A 17,676-nucleotide genomic window follows, 5' to 3' on the forward strand; every position below is an offset into this window, starting at 1 on the left:
TATTTAATCATCTATGTACATGTAATTGTTCATTTTTTAGTAATTGTTCATTTTTTTAGTAATTACGGTACAGATGCTTCTGTATCTTTCTAGAAAGTTCTTATTTTTCAGTAGCAGGTGTCACACCACTTGAATCTGGCCATTTTGTAAGTTAATTATTATTACTGGAATTTTGTTTTCTCTAGTCAGAGTATGAGGAAACCGCAACTATTTTCCTTCATCTTCTCTGTACTCTGTTGGCTCGTTCTCTGTGTGTTCTTCATTCTTGTAACATACGTAAGTAACTAGTTTTATGCCTCATTCTTCACTTCCGAAGATCCTTTGGATCGCAAAAATACCGGGATCCAGCACCAGTAACAGTGCATGAGGTAATGAATAATAATATAATTGGGCAGCAATACTGAGTGACTTTAAGCCATTAATAGTTTGTAACACAATAATGAAGAGACGAAGAATGAAACAACATTAAGCAAGTATGGCCCATAAGGGCATTTCAAAGAACACTGTTAACTAGCTATTGCAAACAATACTTTCAACTAATTTTCCCCTGCACTCTTTTCAAAAATTATCAGGTAATACTTGTTTTAATCAACATTTTATCCTGCATTATTAATGTGAGTATGAACATGTGCAAAATGCAAGTTGCTAGAGACATTGAAAATGAGCAGGTATGAAAGATTTGCTCAGCTGTTCCGCTATTCAGAATTAGAATCAAGTTTAATATCATTGGCATATGTCATGAAATTTGTTAACTTTGCAGCATCAGTACTTGCAATGCATAATACTAGAGAGAAAAAACTATGAATTACAGTAAGTACATATATATTAAATAGTTGAATTCAATCAGTGCAAAAAACATAAAAAGCAGTGAGGTAGTGTTTATGGGTCCAATACCCATTCAGAAATTGGATGACAGAGGGGAATAAGTTGTTCCTGAATCACTGAGTGTGTGCTTTCAGGCTTCTGTACCTCCTTCCTGGTGGTAACAATGTGACGAGGGCATGCCCTGGGTGATGGGGGTCCTTAATGATGGACACCGCCTTTCTGAAGATGTCCTGGGTACTACAGAGATTGGTGCCCATGATGGAGCTGACTAACTTTGCAACTCTCTGCACCTTACTTCGATCCTGTACAGTAGCCCCACCCCAATACCAGACAGTGATGCAGCCATGGTACAACTATAGAAATTTGTAAGTGTTTTTGGTGACAAACCAAATCTCCTCAAACTTCTAATGAAATATAGCGATCATGGTTGATTCTTTGTTCTCTGTCTCAATAGCATATTCATACTCACTCCCCATACCCCTTGGTATTGGTATTGGTTTATTATTGTCACATGTTTGTCTTGCATACTCTCCATACAGATCAGATAATGACGCAGTGCAATAAGCTAGAACAAGGTAAAACAATAACAATGCAGAATAAAGTATAACAGCTACAGAGGAAGAGCAGTGCAGATAAATTAGATTAGATTAAATTAGATTCAACTTTATTGTCATTGTGCCGAGTACAGATACAAAGCCAATGAAATGCATTTAGCATCTCACCAGAAATGCAAAGAATAGTGTTATTTACAAGATAACTGCGAATAAAAAAAGTGCTACAGCACACAAATATAAAAGTACTGGGACAGTACAATACAGATGTAATACTGCTTAGTGCTGTGAAGAGAGGTTCAGCAGTGTCACAGCCTCAGGGAAGAAGCTCTTCCTGAGTCTGCTGGTGCAGGAGCGGAGGCTCCTGTAGCGCCTACCGGATGGGAGGAGAGTAAAAAGTCCATGGTTAGGGTGAGATGCATCCCTGATAAAGTGCAGTTTAGATTTTGAGGCCAAGAGCCCATTTTACTGAAGCAGTCCATTCAAGAGTCTGATAACAGTGGGATAGAAGCTGTCCTTGAGCTGGTGGTATGTGCTTTGAGGCTTCTGTGAGAGGGGAGAAGAGAGAAAAGAGAGGTGAGCGAAGGGGGTATTAGTGCATTATTGTCACATTTACCAAGATACAGTGAAAAGGTTGTCTTGCATACTGTTCATACAGATCAAATCATGACACAGTACATTGAGCTAGAACAGGGTAAAACAATAACAATGCAGAATAACGTGTAACAGCTACAGAGGAAGTGCAGAGCAGGTAAATAGTAAACTGCAAGATCGTTGATGGCTTTCGTCTGCTGCAAATGTACAGGGTACTGGTGAAGCTGCACCTGGAGTACTGCCTTACTTAGCTTTGGAGGCAGTGCAGAGGAGATTCACCAGGTTGGTTCCAGAGATGAGGGGGTTAAACTATGAGGAGAGATTCAGATGCCTGGAACCGTACTTACTGGAATTCAGAAGAATTAAAGGAGATCTTATAGAAACATATAAAGTTATGAAAGAGGTAGATAAGACAAAGGCAGGAAAGTTGTTTCCACTGGTAGGTGAGACTAGAACTAAGGGACATAGCCTCAAGATTCAGAGGAGTAGATTTAGGATGGATATGAGGAGGAACTGCTTTTCCCAGAGAGTGGTGAATCTGTGGAATTCCTGCCCAATGAAGCAGTGGAGGCTACCTCAGTCAATATATTCAAGACAAGGTTAGATAGATTTTTGCATAGTAGGGGAATTAAAGGGTTATGGGGAAAAGGCAGGTAGGTCGAGATGAGTCCGTGGCCAGATCAGCCATGATCTTATTGAATGGCAGAGCAGGCTTGATGGGCCAGATGGCCGACTCCTGCTCCTATTTCTTATGTTCTTATTATGTGGATTTGGAATCTTCCTTTGCCGTGCTTTACAGTCGTTTGCGACTCTAGATTACCCACTTCATCATGCCCAGGAGTTGTAAAGGTGAAAAAGGGTGGGGGCTGGTTTTATTGGGGAGGTTGTAAATGGAAGAGAATGTGAATATGCCAATGTAGTGTCACAACTGGACTTCATCCTAATCCACCGGTGCTACCTGTTAGGAACTTGTACAGTCTTCCATGACAGCATGGAGTGTCCCTGGGTGATCTGTTTCTATGCACATCCCAAGGGTGTGTCTGACTGGAAGAACATAAGAACATAATAAATAAGAGTGGCGTAGGCCATTGGGCTCATTGAGCCTGAATTCCAGTGAGTATTGTCCCAGACAGCTCAATCTCTTCTGTTGCAAGTTAACAATCACTACCTTGCTTCCAAGTGCAATACTCCTAGTTATAAAATGCAAAATCATGCTTAATTCTCATCAGATTTCTCAATGTTCTTTAAACTCTGGTAGATACTATTAACTTTGACCACTTAAAAGGAAAACGTCATAGAAAGTTCTAAAAATGGAAATTCAGAATCGAAGATCTATTGTTTATTAATCGCTGATTCAAAGGAGAGTCTGAGCAGTTAGAATTAAGAGGACAGCTGCTGAAGGGTACGTGGTTAGACACCTGGTCAAAATTCCTTTCAAGAGGTTCATCGGTCAAGATCAGCAGCTCTTTCACTTTTCAGTCGACTTGACACACACTTCTTCCTGTGGATCATTTGACCCTGCTCAAGACTTAGCCCAGGTTCAAGTTTCACTGGTCCATTCACGTAGCCAGAAGGCATTTCCCAGCCTTATTGTTGATAGCTTTGGAGTATTAAGATGTCAAGCAATTTTTCCATTTTAAGCTTTCATTCCTAGTAGTTGTCCAACGAACATAGGTGGTATGGTAGTGTAGTGGTTAGCACAAGGCTTTACAGTACCAGCAACATGGGTTCAATTCCCGCCTCTGCCTGTAAGGAGTTTGTGCGTTCTCCCCGTGATCATATGGGTTTCCCTGGGTGCTCTGGTTTCCTCCCACTGTCCAAAGACGTACCGGTCAGTAAATTAATTGGCCATTGTAAATTGTCCCACGATCAGGCCAGGATTAAATTGGGGGTTCGGTGGGTGGTGCGGCTCGAAGGGCCGGAAAGGCCTATTCCGCACTGTATCTCAGTTAATAAATAAAAATGAATAGACATTCACAATCATTTCCCCTGTTTGGTCTTTATCCTACACTGCAGTTATCCAGAAAGTACCTCTGACTGGATTCTATGGTTTCTATGGACTGATTAACAATAGAAATAGGATCAGGAGAGGACCATCTGGCCCGTAGAGCCTGCTCTGCCATTCAACAAGATTATTGCTGATCTGGCCACGGACTCAGCTCCATCTACCTGCCATAATCCTTAATTCCCCAGCTTTGCAGAAATTCCGTATGTTGCGAGAGGATGCTCACCAGACCAGGCAGAAATGGCTGTTACAATGGCAGCAAATTTAATTCAAGACGTGTTGCACTCGAACCTTGGTCTGACAACCTCCGGCACACTCAGCACTCTGTTACACAAGACATTCGGCAGATGCTGGAAATCCAGAGCAACACACACACAATGCTGGAGTAGCTCAGCAGGTCAGGCAGCATCTATGGAAATAAATAAACAGTCAACGTTTCCATAAGACCATAAGACATGGGGGCAGAATTAGGTCATTTGGCCCATCGAGTCTGCTCCGCCAGTCAATCATGGCTGATCCTTTTTTCCCCTCCTCAACCCCATTACCCGGCTTTTACCCCATAACCATTGATGCCATATCCAATCATGAACCTATCAATCTCTGCCTTAAATACACCCAACAACCTGTCCTCCACAGCTGCCTGTGGTAACAAATTCACAAATTCACCACCCACTGGCTAAGTAAGTTTCTCCATATGTTTGAAATGGACGCCCCTTTATCCTGAGGCTGTGCCTTCTTGTCCTAGACTCCCCCAACATGGGAAACATCCTTTTCACATCTACTTTGTCTAGGCCTTTCAACTTTTGAAAGGTTTCAATGAGGTCCCCCTCATCCTTCTAAATTCCAGTGAGTACAGACCCAGAGCCATCAAACGTTCCTCGTATGATAACCCTTTCATTCCTGGAATCACCCTTGCGTACCTCCTCTGGACTCTCTCCAAAGCCAGTACATCTTTTCTGATTTGAGGAGCCCAAAATTGTTCACAATTCTCAAGGTGACACCTCACCAGTGCCTTAAAAAGCCTCAGCATCACACCCCTGCTCTTGTATTCAAGCCGTCCTGAAATGAATGCTAACATTGCATTTGCCTTCCTCACCACCGACTCAACCTGCAAGATAATCTTTAGGGTGTTCTGCGCAAGGTCTCCCAAGTCCCTTTACATCTCAGATTTTTGGATTTTCTCCCCACTTAGAAAATAGTCTGCACGTTCATTTCTACAACCAAAGTGCATGACCATGCATTTTCCAACACTGCATTTCATTTACCATTCTCTTAATCTGTTTAAGTCCTTCTGCAGCCTACCTGTTTCCTCAACATGACCTGCCCCTCCACCAAGAGAGCTGATCTTCACCCTGGGCATTCTCCACACACTGCTGGTGACTAACTAAGTAGCCCAGGGAAGAGGAGGGAGGAGGGGCCTGGCTTGGAAGAGAGGCTTGAAGGGTCCTGGATAGACACGATCAAAGGAAATATTCCCCATGAACACCACGTGGCTGGGATTCGTGAATCTGATGGGTGTTCTGTCTTAAACAGCCAGAGCATCAGTCAGAAGCTGAAAGGTCTAGGTCCACTTACTGAACACTCAGCTCCTGTTTGGGTCTGGCGATGGTGTTCCAGAATAGCCCTCACTTTAATCAATTTTCCCCTGGAGCCAGAATCTGCACCCCACCGCCCATCCTCACCCTGAGGTACAGTTGGACAGTGTCCAGCAGTGTGTGGAGTATGTTGGATTGAAGAGATTCCAAGTGGAAGGTATGCTTGTCTTTAATGCTCAAGTTGGCATTCTCCTTGGGCTCCTGAGCCGGTCTGGGAGTAGTGAAACACAAGGGTGTATGGGGACTGTTAGTGAGGCCTTCCGGTAGCATCCTGGAGATCGGACATCCCTGAGCATCAGAAGCGGGAGAAGCATCTTGGACTGCGGGGCCCGAGGTCCGAGCAGAATGGTGATTGTCCGGGGATACGAGGAGCTCGCTCACCCTGCTAACCCCTCCTGAGTGCAGAGGGGACCTGGACTGCCTCCGTGTGGATCATGAGGGTGGAGCTGAGAGCAGCTGAAGGAGCCAGCTGTTGGATTGTCCAACCCTGGCAGATGTGGCCAAGGTGTGATCCATTGCTCAGGCACAAATGGGAAGCAGTGTGTCACCGAGACAGACCCAGCAGGGGTCCCAGTCCAGCTGCAGAGCCCGGACTCTGGACATTCTGTCTATCTGGAGACACACTGACTTAACCCCACCCTGAGTCTGGAACTGGACCCTTCACTCTCCTAGCCTGTGGAAACACCAGGTGAGCACATCCACGTCCAGCGGCCCAGACACCCACAGGTCCTGAACGTGCCCCCACCCCAAACAGGTGCGAAGCATCTGAAGGACGTGAGGGCCACAGCACCGAGCCCTGTGAAAGCTGGGCACCCCTGGGACACCTGGGACTCAATCAGATGTTGTGACACAGGAGATCTGTGAAGACATTCCCGGTGGAGAGGGGGCCATTCTAAGGCCTCAGGATGACTCTCCCTGGGTGTGGATGGTTGCAGACCATCACATCACCTGCCTGTGGGCCCACTGAGGGTCAGAACAACCCACATTGTGAGCAACATGGGGGGTCAAAGGGCATGAAAGCAGAAGGTTCTCAGTACCCTGGGTCTCCTGGAGCCAAGCACTGGACAGAGCCACCCTGGTGATTCCCCTTGAGATCACTGACAGTGGCTCACTCCACCAGCTCAGTGCTTGGTGACCGAGGCAGGATCAGTGCTTGGGAAGATGGAGATGGAATGGTCTCAGAGGTGACTAGTTGCAGAAGCTGGTCCCTCATTCCTAATCCAGAACGAAGGATCTGCATAGTACAAAGGACATTGAGTTCAGGCACAGACTTGGAGAGGCTGGTGGAGGGGTCAAGGATGAAGTCCAAAGCAATTAAAGAGCCAAGTCTCCAATCCTTGAGTGCCAGTGAGGGATCTCCTGAAGGTTCTACTGCCTTAGCACAGGAGCTGGGAGATGTCCAAGGCGGAAGGGCAGACAAATTGGAGACATCAGGCGGGTAGGACGACAGCCCTTGCTCTTTCACCGAGGTTGCCACAGTGGGTGCTGTCAGAAGGTGCTCCTCACTCTGGCAGCAGTTGTCATGTCAACTTACCTGCAAAACCTGAGCTGCAGGAGCATGTGGATTGGGAGGAGACATTTCGGGGGGGCGGGAGAACGGAGGGATTTCCGGACCCTCAGTTCCAGACTCAGATCACCCTTGTGTTCAGTACATCAGCCGAAACAACGGGAGGTCATGACACCCAGACTCCTGCTGGGCTCCCGAAGACGAGGGGCCCTCGGGAAGCTTCCTTTGGATGAACCAGCAGTGGGGGAGAGCTGAAAGAGAATCCCTGGGAGCAGGAATGAGGGCGGCTATCCAGCTCCGAGCTCACAAATACTGGGGCCGAAGGAGCTCAGCCCTGGTCTGAGCCCCTGCCGCTCAGGGAAGGGGTCTCTGGGGCCCACATACCCTCCCTGGATGTGCCAGCCCGAGGAATCCAGATGCCCCTATAGGAATTGTGGAGAGTGGTTGCAGGTGGGTCCACATTGAGGAAGGGGGAGTCACATAGAGAGACAATTGAAACCTGTGACTGCTCTCTCACAAACTGGGCATCCCTGAGTGGGGTGGGGTCCAAGAGGGTTGCTCTCCAAATGAGCAGCTGCCAACCAGAGACCAAGGTCCCGGGGCTGGGCTGGTGCCACCAGAGGGTGGTGTGCGCCCTTAGTGAAAGGCACATCAACAGAAGCTGGGGGAACTGATTCTGGCACCAATGGACACGACTGCTCAGAGCCAGCTGGTGCCAGACAAAGATCCTTCCTCTATTCTGGGAGGTCTTGGTACCAGTGTGTAGCGAGGTTTACCCAGTGGTGTGGCCTGGGTGGGGGGGAAGTGACTGGTTGGTGAGTAGCCTTAACCTGCCCCTCCCACTCTGCACCAGCGGTTGAACAACCGTTGACTCTGTTCGCCTCAGTGCCATGGAGGACATCCCAGCTGCCATTGGCCAGAATTGACCACATGGATTGGGCCCTCTCCAGTGCCAGTGCGGTAATACCGAACAACGTCGAGCTGAGCCTGGTGTTGGAGCAGGTCGGTTCCTGTTGCCAATGCAGGCTCATGAGACTGAAGGTGAAGATCCTTCCTGGGGGAAGGACTCGTCAAATTTCACCAAGAAATAATCAAGGCAAAACAACTTCAGGCTGAACTGGTCTGGATGACAAATGCCCGTCGAGATACAGAAATGGCAACTTTTAAAATTAGAAATAAATCAGTGTAAAAAGAAATTTAGAGGTGGACACCAGGGTGGATGAGCTGGAAATGGTCCTGAGGTGAGGGAAGTGGTTTCGCTCCATCTCCATGACTCAGAAGATCTGTGGAGGGGAATAGTAGCTGCTGCTGAGATAGCACAGAGAGGTGGATGAGACACGGAGGAGCATCGGTTCGATTGCAGTCAGGACCTGCTGACTCAGGCTTGTAATCACAGATTTATCACTGGCTCGTGCAGGGAAAGCCTTCGTTTCCCTGTGCTCACCCCGAGGCCACAGTTTCCACTAGTCTTGTCCCTCTCGGAGAAGAAAGAGAAAGCAAATTTGCCGGCTTACAACCAGACAATGACAGTACCATTTACACTTAAGAGTCACAGATTTACATTGCATGAGAACCTGTCCACACCTTCTTCACTACCTGCACTTGTACCCCTCGGTCTCTCTGTTCTACACCTCTCCCAAGCCCTCTCACTCACTCTGTATGTTCTGTACTGGTTTCACTTCCCAAAAGCCATCACATTGCATTAGCCTCAGTTAAGTTCCACCTGCCATTCCTTGGCCAAATTTTCCAGCCGGTCTCCATCCCTCTGTAACCTTAGACCACCCTCACTTTCACCTCACATCGATTTTTGTGTCATCCACAAACTCTCTAGTTGTTCGATCTACATTCTCCTCCAAATCATTGACACATCTGATAAACAACAGATTGTTACAAGATGACTACAAGACCATTTACACTTCTAGATTCAGACGGGGGCTGAAACACTGCCTGAGAATTAAAGTCAGCAGATAAGCATTGGACACCGTCTTCAGGAATGCCCAAGTGGTGCATCTGACATCACTGAAGGGCCTTTGTTGACATCACCCCGGGAGCAGCTCCTTAGCAATGGCCCAAGATCAACAAAGACAGTGGGCCCCAAACAGTAATTACCCATATTTATCCAGAGTGACCCTTAAATCCCAAAGACAATCACTCCAAACATCGCCTTGTGAAGAAATGGAAGGAATTGGTACACTGTCTCACTGTTGCTTGAGTTCTTTCTCCCAGGTATCTTCCTTCTCTTCAGAAATCTCCACCTATCCTTTGTGCGTGTCTTTCTTTGCTTCAGAGTTTTGATGTTGAAGATTTGGTTCAGGGAAGTCAGTCAATTCTGGGATGAAGTCCTGTCAAGGACCTGGGTGCTGAATCTCAGGAAGAGGCCTTTTGTCTCATCATGGTGCTGCTACAAAGAACGCTCCACAGATCCTCGAGCTCATTTTCTTTCCTGCCCTCTTTCTTCCTATCTCCAGCTCATCCTCTCTCAGGGCCTCCAGCCTCTCAAAAGAATGTGCTCGCTTCCACATCCATTTCACTGTCTTCCAATACAGAAGATGCAGCTCGGGAAAAGTATTTGACATACGATCAAGGAAGAATTCTGGACTCCAAGACAAGGCCTTTCAGCCCATTGTGGTGCTGCTAGGTTGTAGGTTTGAAAGCACGGGTCCTAACTCAGTGAATGGGAAAGCTGGTGAGCAGGACAATCCAAGGACCAGGTTTGTCACTTGGGGACCAGGCAAATCTCAACATCACCATCCATGAATGAGCCCAAAATGAGGCATTTTAACACATCATGTCTACACCAGCCTCCAGATCATCAAAACATCCTCCAGCCATGCTCTCGTCTCCAGGTGACCAGGATTTAAATCTGGTGTGATGTGTCCCATTGGTGTCACAGTGGCCTTGTGATGTCAGGGCTTGACCTCTCCCAGAGTGGTCACACCGCAACATCTCCGTAGTTAGTAAAAGCCTTGGTCATTGGCTGGGTTACAATGATGTGATGAGAGTGAAAGGACCATCTGGTTTCTATGCTATTGTCAGGAATTATAGAGGTGGGATTGTTCACTTTCCCTGTACCTTTTCCATAATGGAGATTCAGTGTCAAAATACTGCTCGGAAACAAGGAAATGACCAAGTCATTCCACTAAATATTTTGAATTATTCTTCCTGGTTGGATCCGTCCTTGGCTACAACATGGACTCTTCTGAGTTAGTAGTGGAGAGAAAGTCACTAAACAAACTGTTATCCATTATGGACAATCTGGCACATCCTCTCCGTGACCTACTGCATAAACAGCGAAGCATCTTTTCAAACAGACCCATTCAGTTCCGCTGTCACAAGGATTGTTACAGAAAATCATTCCTACCAAATGCTATAAGCATATATAACAGTTCATCTCTGTGCAACAGAACACACATCATAGTTCAATAGTCTCTGTTTTATTTCGTACATTATTATTGCACAGTATTGCACATTAGTAAATTATTATTGTGTATATTATTATTCTGCACTTTATTATTAGTTAATATTATTATTTATTATTATTATTGCTAACTGTGTTTTTAAATGTTGCTACTGTAATGAAATAATTTCCCACTCAGGATCAATAAAGTACTTATTTTTATTATTATCTAACCTAAAAGAATTGGGAAATAAAATGGTATATCTAAGGAAGAAACATAAATTAATCGTGAAAATGACATTTGCAAGGTCTTCTTGTGAACATTGTCGCAGTCCCCTGGAAAACACACTGATGTTACTGATGACAGTTCTGTGAACTCTGTCCCACTCTCTATTGAATCCTTGAGTGCATTCTCACACTTGGGACTCCTTGAGAGTACAGCCATGCCCTGGGAGTTTCCTGTGCTCTGACTTCCTGTCCCACACTTGGGATCCTGCCTCGAACACTCAAATACAATCCTGTTGATCACTTGCAGACTTTGTCCCTTCACCAAATGCATTGCCCGTATATAGTGTCCCCTTATCAGTCTCGCAGTCCTGGGGATGCCTGGGTGCACTGTCACTCTTGAGTGAATGCAACATATGAATTTTCCTCATTCCGAAAGGCATTTACCTTCAGACTTTAAATAACTGAAGTCCAAAAATATATGTCCTTTCAAGATTCAAGATTGTTTAATGCCATTCCTGTTCACAAGTGTAAAGGAAAACAAAATAACTGTTACTGTGGATCGGAATCAGCACAAAAAACACAATAAGATTAAGAACACAGTAATAATTTTAAAAGCACAATAACCATAAATACATAGCTTGTATAGAAAGATTGATTGTATATCCATAAAGTGACTGATGGGAAATAATAAGCAAGACTCACAACACGCTGGAGGAACTCAGCAGGTCGGGCAGCATCCGTGGAAAAGATCGGTCGACATTTCGGGCCGGAACCCTTTGTCAGGATGTGAGTCCTGACGAAGGGTTCCGGCCCGAAACATCGACCGATCTTTTCCCCAAATGCTGCCCGACCTGCTGAGTTTCTCCAGCGTGTTGTGAGTGTTGCTTTGACCCCAGCATCTACAGATTATTTTGTGTTTGGGAAATAATAAAGTAGTGATGGAGTTAGTGTGTATCACTCTTAGTTTATTCACCAAACATCCTCATTCTACAAGAACATACACAAAATGCTGGAGGAACTCAGCAAGTCAGGCAGCATCTGTGGAGGGGAATAAACTGTAGATGTTTCATGCAGTGACATTTCTGATCTTGATGCCATTGCTGATGTGAAGCACTTCCCTCTCTCTGCCCTATCTACATCCTTCACCATTGAATCTATCTCTCGATCATCTATGTGGGTGATAGAATAACTCTGCTCTTTATGTAGCTCAGTGCCAAATCCTGTTGATAACACACATTACATTCCTCTGTACTGTATTCCATCATAATCTGTAGCCTCATGGCTCAGCCTTTATAAGGCACTGTCTGTCCTATTCATTCTTTAATCTCTAACATTATTTTTATATAATTCTTTATAATTGTTGAATTTTGTTATTTTTGTTGCATGTCACAGCAACAATCCACAGCAAAATGTTAATACATGTAAGGCTGTAAGACATTGAAACAGAATTAGGCCATTCGGCCCATCAAGTCTGTTCCACCATTCCATCATCGCTGATTTAATGGTCTGTCTCAATACCATTGTCTTGCCTTCTCCCTGTAACCTTTGATCCCTAGACTAATCAAGAACCTATCGTCCCTACTTTAAATATACCCAATGACTTGGCCTCCATGGCCATCTGTGGCAATGAATTCCACAGATTCACCACCTTCTGGCGCAAGAAATTCTTCCTCATCTCCGTTCTAAATGGACATACATGTAAATATATATTGTGAATAAAGTTGATCCTACTAATCAAATATTAAAAAGTTTAATTGTTCAATAATAGTGTTTTTAATCATCCTGCTGGACACGGTTTGAATAGTCTAACAGAGGACAGCAGGTTTTTATAATGTCTGCAGACTTAATGATATAATTTAAAATTCTCATCAGGTTCAAATTCCTCCATGGGTTTGCCCTTTCTCCTGTTCGGTAAATCCTCCCAGTTTTAAAGACCTCGGGTCTCTATCACCTGTCAGTTGTACTCTCACACACATCTCAGTTTCCTTGGTGTTTTGTTGGTAATAGTTTGTAAACTTACCACTCAGGTTACTCTTGAGCATTGGTTAAGTGAGCCTGAACATTACCCTTTTGAGCAAAAGAGGATGAAAGGTGACTTGATAGAGTTGTTTACAAGATTTTTATTCATTTATTTATTTATTGCTATAAAGATACATAGAAACATAGAGATCCTACAGCACAATACAGGCCTTTCGGCCCACAATGCTGTGCCAAACATGTACTTCCTTTAGAAATTAGTAGGGTTACCCATAGCCCTCAGTTTTTCTGAGTTCCATGTACCTATCCAGGAGTCTCCTAAAAGACCCTATCATATCTGCCTCCACCACCGTCACCGGCAGCTCATTCCATGCACTCACCACTCTCTGAGTAAAAAAACTTGCCCCTGACATCTCCTCTGTACCTACTTCCAAACACCTTAAAACTGTACCCTCTCATGCAAGTCATTTCAGCCCTGGGGGAAAGCCTCTGAATATCCACACGATCAATGCCTCTCAGCATCTTATACACCTCTGTCAGGTCACCTCTCATCTTCCGTCGACCCAAGGACAGAGCAGAAAAGACTCTTCTGACCCTTCAAGCCATGTTGCCCAGCAACCTGGGACATGGCTAATCATGGGAAAATTTACAATGATCAATCAACCGACTAACCAGTACGTCTTCAGACTGTGGAAGGAAGCTCAGCACCGGAAGGAATGGATGGGACTACAACCAGAGATCATTGGTTAAGGGTGAAAGGTGAAAACTTTAAAGGGAACATGAAAGGAACGTGAGAGTGTGGAACGAGATGCCAGCACAGGTGGCGCATGCAAGCTCGACTTCAACATTTAAGAGAAGTTTGAATAGGTCTGTGGATGATAAGGGTATGGAGGGCTATGGACCCGGTGAAGGTCAATGAGAGCAGGCAGTTTAAATGTTTCCACTTACACTGGATGGGCCAAAAAGCCTGTTTCTGTGCTGAACTTTCTATGACACTCTGACCCACACAGGAAGGAACATACAAACTTGCTTACAGAGGACACCCCGACTGTAATAGCATCAGGCTAACCACTATGCAACCGTGACACTTCCGATGATGTTACAAGGGATAGGCTGAGTGGACAGTCAGAGACGTTTTCTAAGGGTGCAAATGTTTAATACCAGTGAGCATCATTTTAAAGTGATTGGAAGAAAGTATAGGGAAGATGTCAGTGGCAGGTTTTTTACACAGAGTGGTAGCTGCATTGGACTCTCTGCCAGGAGTGGTGGTAGAGGCAGATACTAGGGTCATTCAAAAGACTCTGACATAGGCACATTGATGATAGAGAAATGGAGACCGCTGACGCCAGACAGACAATCTCTGAAGAGTAGTGATACTGGCTGGGGTCCACTGGTCTTGTAGAGACACTGCCCAGAGGTAGGCAATGGTAAACCACTTCTGCAGAAAAATTTGCCAAGGACAATCATGGTCATAAGACCAAGATAGCCCACATCATACGACACGGTGCATAATGATGAAAATTATGAGCCTTTACTGCTTTCCTGGGCAGAGAATTCTACAGAATCGTTACTCACCGGGAAAAGCAAATTTTCCACATCTCTGTCCTAAATCTATTACCCTGAAAATTTGAGGCTATACCTTTTAGTTCTTGTCTCACTTACCAGTGGAAACATCTTTCTGTCTCCATCTTGTCTATCCCTGTCATAATTTTATATGTTCATATAAGATCTCCTCTTATTCTTCTGATGTCCAGTGAGTATAGCCCCAGGTTACTCAATCTCTCCTCAAAAGCTAACCCCTCATCTCCAGAATAAAGCTCTGCACCAACTCCAAAGCCAGTATATCTTTCTTCAAGTAAGGAGAGCAGAACGCACGCAGTACTTCAGGAGCAGCCTCAACAGTACTCTATACAGTTGCAGCATAACCTCCTTGATCTTAAACCCAATCCCTCTAGCAAGAAAGACCAGCATTCCATTTGCCTGCTTGATATCAAATGGCCAACTTTAGTGATCCTTGCACAAGCACTCCCCCAACCTTCTGCACAACAGCACACTGCAGTCTTTCACCATTTAAAGAATGACCTGATCTTCTATTTTCCCTTCCGAAGTGGCCTCACATGTACCAACATTGTACTCCATCCATCTGCCAAACCCTTGCCCACTCACTTAACCTATCTATATCCCTCTGCAGACTGTCCACATCCTCTGCTCAGTTTGCTATTCCAGTCAATTTAATGCCATCAGCAAAAGGTTATTTACTTCCTGTAAATTGACCCCTTTGTAATTGGGTGGAGGAGGATCAGGGTGGGAGAGTGGGGTGGAACCAAAGGGAATGAATGGGCACGTGAAGGAGAATAGATTGCATGGAAATCAGTGAACTACTGGGACTGGTGGGATTACTTTAGTTCGGCATTCAATACTCCAAGCTGATCGCCAAACTTCGCCAGCTTGGTATCAGCTCATCCCTCTGCAATTGGACCTTGGACTTTCTGACTAACAGACCTCAATCAGTTAAGTTAGACAACCTCTCCTCCTCCACTCTCACCCTGAACACCAATGTGCCTCAAGGCTGTGTGCTGAGCCCTCTTCTGTACTCCCTTTTCACCTATGACTGCGTTCCTGTACATGTTTCTAACTGCATAATCAAGTTCGCAGATGACACCACGGTGGTTATCCTGATCAGAGGGGATGACGAGACGGCCTACAGGGACGAGGTCCAGCACCTGGCTGTGTGGTGTGCCGACAACAACCTGGTCCTTAACACCCAGAAGACCAAGGAGATCATTGTGGACTTCAGGCATGCTAGGAACCACATTTCACGTCCCCATCTACATCAACGGAGGAGCATGTATCAAGCTACAAATTCCTTGGTGTCCACGTTTCCGAGGATCTCACCTGGTCCCTGAACTCCTCCATCCTGATCAAAAAGGCACAACAGCGCCTTTATTTCCTGCGGAGCATCAAGAAAGCTCACCTCTGTCCCAGGATACTGATGGACTTTTACCGCTGTACCATTGAGAGCATACTCACCAACTGCATCTCAGTGTGGTATGGCAATTGTCCCGTATCGGATTGCAAAGCACTCCAGCATGTGGTGAAAACTGTCCAGCGGATTATCAGCACCCAGTTGCCCACCATTGACAACATCTACCATACACGCTGCCTGGGCAGGGCGAAAAGCATTATCAAGGATGCATCTCACCCTAACCATGGACTTTTTACTCTCCTCCCACCCGGTAGGCACTACAGGAGCCTCCACTCCCGCACCAGCAGGCTCAGGAAGAGTTTCTTCCCTGAGGCTGTGACCCTGCTGAACCTCACATCACAGCGCTAAGCAATATTGCACCCATATTGTACTGTCTCAGTACTTTTATATTTGTATGCTGTAGCACTTACTTTTTATTCACAGTTATTTTGTAAATAACATTATTCTTTGCATTTCTGGTTAGATGCTAACTGCATTTCATTGGCTTTGTATCTGTACTCGGCACAATGACAATGAAGTTGAATCCAATCTAATCTAATACAGCTGGTACAGAGTTGATGGGCCAAATAGCTCGTACAATGTTGTAAGGAAATATGAAAAATGAAAAAAGATTTAAAGCAATATGTAACAGACGCAAAATTCTAGACGAACTCGGCATGTTAGGCAGCATCTATGGAGAGGACTGATGGAAGGTCATAGCCCAGAACGCCATCTTTTTAATCCACTCCATAGATGCCGGCTGACCTACTGAGTAAATCTAGCATTTTGTGTGGCATCTGCAGAATCTCTTGTGCTTATCAAAGGGATATGGTCAGGTTGACTGGGTGGGCAAGAATGTGCCAGATCGTGCCGTGGGAAAATGCAGATCTTCCACTTTGAAGCATATGACGGAAAAGCAGAATATTCATTAACTATTGAGAAACTGGATAATGTTTGTGTTAAACAGCACGTAGGTATGCTTGTAAAAATTTACCAAAGGCCAAAATGTAGGTGCAGTAAAGTGAGTAATAGTCCCAATGTTGTTTTAACCTTTATTGCTAGACAGTTGTTTATGGAAGACAAAGAAATTCTGCAGAAGCTGGAAATTTAAGCAACCTGTAAGAAGTGCAGGAGGAACTCAGCAGGACAGACGGCATCTATAGAGAGAAATAAATATTAGTTTTATTTGTCACATTGAAGCATGCAGTGAACTGAGCTTTTTGCGTCAATGGCCAACAGAATTTGAGGATGTGCTGGGGGCAGCCTGCAAATGCCACCGTGCTTCCGGTGCCAACATTGTATGCCCACAGCTTACCAACCTAACCTGTATGTCTTTGGATTGTGGGAGGAAACTGAAGCACCCGAACGAAACACACAAGGTTATGGGGGAAACATACAGACTCCTTACATAACAGCAGCAGAAATTGAACGCAATCTCCCGATCACTGGCACTGTAAATCACCACACTACTGTTCGGCTTGTGCAGTCGATGTTTTGGGAAGAGGCCCTTCGTCGCCTGGGTATGGTGAGATCAGAGGAGATCTCATCAAAAATTTCAACCTCCTGAAAGGGCCTTCCTGCAAGAGGACCAGACCCTTGTTTGGAGGCTTGCGTGCCTCAATGACCCAGAGAGCGACGCTGGCTGGAGTCAGGTGCCTATTCTCGCTGGAATTCAGAAGGATGAGGGGGGATCTTATTGAAACCTTTCAAATGTTGAAAGGCCTAGTCAGTGCAGATGTGGAAAAGATGTTTCCCGTGGTGGGAGACCCTAGGACAAGAGGGTACAGCCTCAGGATAGAGGGGCTCCCTTTCAAAACAGAGATGGTGAGAAATTTCTTTTGCCAAAGGGTGGTAAATTAATGGAATTTGTTGCCACATGCAGCTGGGGAGGCCAGGTCATTGGGGTATTTAAGGCAGAGATTGATAGATTCTTGATTGGACATGGCATTAAAGGTTATGGGGAGAAGGCGGGGGTGTGGGGTTGAGGAGGAGAAAAAAAAAGGATCAGCCATGATTGAATGGCGGAGCAGAC

General features: G+C 45.3%; 2 long non-coding RNA genes across 2 annotated transcripts in view; one reads left to right on the forward strand and one right to left on the reverse strand.

Annotated features, from left to right (window-relative positions):
- Positions 1-202: 202 nt before the first annotated feature.
- Positions 203-17,676, forward strand: part of LOC140194542 (uncharacterized) — a 44,335-nt gene continuing 26,861 nt past the window's right edge. Inside the window, exon 1 of the long non-coding RNA XR_011885237.1 lies at positions 203-276. This is a non-coding gene — a long non-coding RNA (uncharacterized lncRNA). The remainder of the gene's footprint in view (positions 277-17,676) is intronic.
- Positions 1,590-11,206, reverse strand: LOC140194543 (uncharacterized). The gene is made up of 3 exons (XR_011885238.1): positions 11,147-11,206; positions 4,202-4,384; positions 1,590-1,922 (listed from the first exon to the last, which is right to left on the reverse strand). It is a non-coding gene; the product is annotated as an uncharacterized lncRNA (long non-coding RNA).

The sequence above is a fragment of the Mobula birostris genome, chromosome 3 (genome assembly GCF_030028105.1).
Source record: "Mobula birostris isolate sMobBir1 chromosome 3, sMobBir1.hap1, whole genome shotgun sequence".
Lineage (NCBI taxonomy): Eukaryota > Metazoa > Chordata > Chondrichthyes > Myliobatiformes > Myliobatidae > Mobula > Mobula birostris.